Source organism: Physeter macrocephalus, chromosome 20, assembly GCF_002837175.3.
Source record: "Physeter macrocephalus isolate SW-GA chromosome 20, ASM283717v5, whole genome shotgun sequence".
In the NCBI taxonomy this organism is placed as follows: Eukaryota; Metazoa; Chordata; class Mammalia; order Artiodactyla; family Physeteridae; genus Physeter; species Physeter macrocephalus.
In genome coordinates, this window is record NC_041233.1 from 86,881,885 (window position 1) to 86,887,629 (window position 5,745).

Below are 5,745 nucleotides of genomic sequence, written 5' to 3' on the forward strand. Positions count from 1 at the left end.
GATGTCAGCTTGAGAAAGTTAATTCCTTCCTTTTTAACAACAGGGTATTTCCATCGGAAAGGACAAGAAAATGCAGTGCTTCAAAGTTCAGAGTAGAACCCGGGGAAGGTGGACACCTGGAGAGGGTAAAATAGGGTTGAACCAGCTCATATCAGCGCGACGTCTCTGAAAGTACACCTCATTGATTTCCAGTCGGCTGTCAGATCGTTTAAGTCTGAGAAATATCTCTGGGTCCTAACTCCTGACTTATTAACTCACTCTCTCGCAAAGAGATGCAGGGCAATGGAGAGAAGATGAACCCAGACAACTTCTGAATGTTCTGAGCTAGTTTTCTCAAGGTTGGAGAGCTGTGTGAAAGGGAAAAACCACATATGAAAACATGCAACATGGAAGCTAGTGAAAGTTTCTCCTACACAGTGTCCCTCCATCATCCTTCATTTGGGACTTGGAGCTTCAGAAGAGTAAACACTATTTGAGTGGGTCAAAAGGTACAGACTCCCAGTTGTAAAAACAAGCCCTGGGGATACAATGTGCAGCATGGTGACTAGAGTTAACAATACCGTGCTGCATATTTGAAAGCTGCTAAAAGAGTAGATCTTAAAAGTCCTCATCACAAGAAAACAAATTTTGTAACCATGCGAGGTGATGGGTGTTAACTAGACTTACTGTGGTGGTCATTGCACAATGTATACAAATATCAAATCCTTACCTTGTGCTCCTGAAACCAACATAATGTTATATGTCAATTGCACCTCAGTTTTAAAAAGGAATAATGACTATGTCCTTTAGGGCCGTCATCTAGCAGTTCTCAGGTGCTTTAAAGCCAGAGCATCCTCTGTGGTTTCCTGGAGGCGGCAGGTCCAGCGGACCCTCCACAGGAGAAAGGACAGTCGGAGTATCATCTTGTTCACCACCCTTGGATTCATCTTGTTCACAGTTGGTCCAGTTCTCACCTAGTTCAGTGCTGTCCACACGCAGAGGCCCTCAAGAAATGCAAATCTGGCAAGAGAAAGTTAGGGCTGGAAAGAGAAGAGGGCCAGGTGGGAGCAGAGTCACCTGATGGGGCCCCAGTTCTGGAGCAACACACTCCGGGCACTGACAACCGACCTGAGCTACACTGATTTAATGCAACTTCAAATTTCCCTGTATCTCATTCAAGTCCCCACCGTGTGCATTAGCAACTTCCAAGGTGATACTCAGCAAGGTACCAGCACAGAATCAAAACAGCCCTGGCCAAGGAGGGGGAGGCAGGACTGCGTCCCCTCCTCCCACAGCCCTCTCCGCTCCTCCCTCAGAGACCCCCTCACACCGTGCGGCTGTCCCCTCCCCAGACCACGGGCTCCTGAGGATGGGCTGTGTCCTCTTATCCTCTCTCCATGGCAGCCCCAGCGCCTATCACTTGTGAATGCTTCAGAACGAAGAGGAAGGAAACAATTAGACATTGATTTCCTATCCATCTGAATTGCGTTCCAGGCCGGCAGTGAATTTACAACTGTCTCAGGAATCAATTAGCCACTAACCCAAGCGTGCAGGAAGTATCACCTTTCTTTATTTTCAATAAATCAAATAAAATGGAGCTTGCCATTCCACTGAGCTGGCAGGAAATTCTGTCTCTGTCATTATAGGAATTCCAGCCCCTTGCCTAGGGTAGCAAAAGAATTGGGAAGGCTTTTGTGGCCCCCCCCCAAACACAAGCAGGCCTGTAGCCTCCAGTCTGTCTTGACCCCAGCAGAGGGTCAGTGGCCGGCCATGTTCTGCTACCCTTTCCTGGTCAGGAAGTCTGGGTGACAGGATTCCCCAGTGGCTGGTCCCCGCTGCTGGAGGGACTGGCCAGTCTCTGAGAATTTCTGGCCTATCTCCCTTTACAGCCCCCTTTCCCCCTAAAAAGACACTCACCTCGTCTCCATCCTGCTCTAGAAACCTCAAATAATCTCTTCAGTGAGTTTAGACTCTTGGTGAAAGCGGACATCAAACAAATAGGAAGAGAGATTGTCTTTAAGGGGCTTCTGCCTTTGGTCTCTACAAACATAAAGGAGCCCTAGCTCCGTTCTTGGGAAATGTAGGGGAAAGAAAATTCCAGAGAACAAAACAAATTCATATCCCCCAAATCATCCTCTTCTGAGCCAGTGTGTGCTCTTTCCCTCACCTGCTCTATAACCAATGATAAACATCAGCTGGGTGACTGCCTCGGGTGCCGGAGTGGGTCCACCAAAGCAGAATAATCAGAAGGTCTCCATCGACAACAGGGGACACGTTTGCATCCTGGGAGCCCGAGCAAAACCGCTGCTCATCCATCACTGACCAAACGCGCTCCCCGTGTGGAGTGAGCCTCTCCTTCTGATGACTCGGGAACACTGCCCAGACCACTTCCGGGACAGACATCGTGAGAGCCACAAAACAAAACTGAAGGTGCCGGGAAACAGGTGTACTTTCACTTGAAGGTTTAAAAAGTTATGATTAGTATTTTTTAAATGGTAAAAGTAGTATAATCTTAACAGTAAATTTTAAGAAGATTTATAATCCATCTTCCTAACCTAACCACCATCAAGGTGTTGGTCTGTTTCCCTCCAGTGCATGTGCCCCTGTGGCTATGTGCGTGTGCATACACACACACACACATGCACACACAATCGCATAGTTGCTATCTAGTTTGTATACAAGTTTAGCCTTCAGCTGAACTGTTACTGAGTATAATATAAAATTGGACACCATTAAAAAGGAGAATGTTTCGATATCAACTTTGAGAACAGAAGAAACTTTGAGAAAGTATTTCCTGATCTTTATGTAGACAAAAAGAATTATAGACGCTTCCATAGTACAAATAAGTAACCTCAAGGCTAGTTGAGCAACCACAAACAAGAGTGTTGGTTAATAAATGATGCCAGCCTGGAAGGAGGTCTCCAGCGGTGGTCTCCCCTGTGGCAGCATGGCTCTGACACATTTAAATCTCTCAAGTATTTTCTTAAAGGAATGGAAGATATGCTTATCAGTTTTGCAAATAACACAAAAATAAGAGGATCAGCTTGATTTCCAAGGTCCCTTCCAATACTAAACCATACAAGCTTGTCATCCACTGTGAGTGATAGAATCAAGAGCCAGAAAAAGCTCTAAAGCCTGGGATGTTGGGCCCATACGAACAAGGTAGAATAGCTGAAAGTGACCACATTTCTGTAAATTGGGACAAAATATGTCTGTTACTGAGTTCAAGCCCATAATGCTCACCACATGACAAGCCAGTAAATTGAGAGGTGAGATGTTGGGACAAGGACTAGCAACTTTACTTGGAAAGCCAGCAGACAGAGGAGATGGTGGACTAGAGTCCCAAAGAACCATCTTACCCCAGCTAGAATTCAGGCTTCTTTTATACTAAAAGGGGAGGGGGCGTGGTTAGTTGTTGTAAACTTCTTGGTGCTGGAATCCTTTGTTCTTGCTACTGTCCCTGTAAGTCAGGTCATGATGTTCCTGTAAACCTCTAACAAGACAAATGTTATTCTCTGTTCTGCCACTTCTTACCTCTAGGTGAATAAAAAGTCTTCAAAGGGTCTCTGACCCTTTGAAGGTCAGAGTCTTGAGAATGGGCCATCATGTATATTTCAGGTTTGTTCTTCTCTGTTACACGTCTTTCTTAGTTAAGATTTTATTCTACCAAAAAATCTTACAGAGTTAGAAACACTAAATTATACTGAGGTGTTCAATTAATGAGTTGCCTTTATCACAAAGAATACAATTACACAGCACTGAGTCTGCGGGTCCCTGTGAGAATGGCGTCTGGGACACTGTCTTTGTTTAGGGCAATGTGTTTTAAGACAGTTAAATATGTTCATCCAGGGGGAGCTGGGAGACCCAGGGTCCAGAAAGGAGGTTTTATGAGAAAAATTAAAGGGCAAGGAGTTTAGATCAGAAAAAAAATGTCTGAGGAAGCTTTCTGCTATGAAACGTTTACACTCGATGGCTAACCCCTCTGCACCAACACCATTTTACAGGCGAGAAAACTGAGGCCCAGGGAGGTGGAGGCATTGTCTCGGGTCGCAGGGATAGAATCGGGCCAGAATCATGTATGCTGCCCCTAGGCAGACTGTACCAGCTCATGGAGAAAAGGGAGAGGAGAGGACACCCAACCTGCCTTCTGAAGGCCCATCCGTGCCTTTCCTGCCCCGTCATCCATCAAAGAGGTCCCAGCCCTCTCCTCTGGGCCCTCCCTCCACCCTCGGTCATTCCTGCAGCCTGTCTGCCCACGTCTAGCCAGGGCCGCTCCGCTCAAGTTTCCGATGCGCACCCACCAGCAGTGGGGATGTTGTGTGGGAGGGATGGGGGTTAGAAGTCCTCCTATGAGGACGGCTCCTCATAGGAGCCGGAAGGGCTGAAATCTCAGCGCCTGGACTTGAACATCTCATGCCCTCCGAAATAACCGCTCCTCTGATAGCTAAAATTTCACTCTAAAGAGAATTCCTAAATTTGACTTAAAACTTATAAAGAAGCTAGTTTATGTTAAATTTAATAAGTTAACATAAATTAATTCTTTAATTTGGTTTAAAACTTACTAAATCCAAGACCCTGGGAGGGGCAAAGCCTCAACCCTTTTTCTTCCTCTGCACCTGTATGACATTCTCCCAGTAGTAACATTCCTCATTATCCGTAGCGATTTGAAAATCATGGTTTTTACGTGTGTCAGTATTTTTCCTGAGATCGAAGGATGAGAGCCAAGGGCTCCTGGGAGGCTTTGCGGTCCCCCAGGTGGCGCAGCGCAGAGACCAGGACCAGCGGGGAGCCAGCGGCGCGCACGGTGCGGTGCGGGGCTTGGGCGCCCCCTGTTGGACCGTCGATCAGACTGCAAGCTAAGGCCGACAGGCCCCTTTTTAAAGGAAGTACGCTTTAGACGTTGTTCCTTAAAATTTAACTTTAAAAATAAAATAAAAAATTTAAAAGGCTGCCTGAATCCAAAACTAAGCACTCGAAGGCAGTGGGGTGTTGGCGCGACAGCTCCACCCACGGACGCAAAGCTCTCAAAGAAGGGCGCTCCGGACTCAGCCCGGAGAACTCGCTCAGGGGATGAGCTGGTACCCCGCGCGCCCGTGAAGTGAGCCAGGCCCTGGAGCGGGAAGGGCCCACCGTCGGAACCCTGGCGTTTGTCCAGGAACGGGGCGGGGGGGGCGTTTAAACAGAAAGAAACCATCTCTAAACATCGATCACGCCAGCGTTTCCCAAACATACCTGTGTATCTCAGTCATTCCGGGAGCTTTCGAGAAACACGAATTCCGGGATGCTTTCCCTGGGAGTTCTGGTTCGGTGGGTCTGGAATGGGGCCTGCGTGGTTTACAGACCACAGACCACCGACCGGCAAACTCTTCCAAGTTAAGGCACCACAAGGACCAGGAGAAAACACTTGATGACAGGGGAACAAACCACATTAAACCACGGCAAACAAGGAGGCGGGGTAGTGAGGGCCCAAAGCCCCGGCGGCCCTAGAAGCACAGTGTCCTCAGGAAGCCGGCTGTGACACGGGGAGGGGGCGGGAACCCCCGGGCTGAGGGGGGGCTTCTCATTGTTCTTCTGCTAAAAAAATGACTTAAGAAGACAGTTGAGGTGATACAAACACTTGACGCTTCATGAAGTGGACGGTCTCCTTTTGGAAAACTGGGCAGAGGCAAGAAGCTTTTATAGGATAAAGAATAAAGAACAAGGGAGAGAAAAATGGAAAACATCGGGTTGTCTGGGGCCCCAGGGTCAACCTGGTTTGGGATGAGA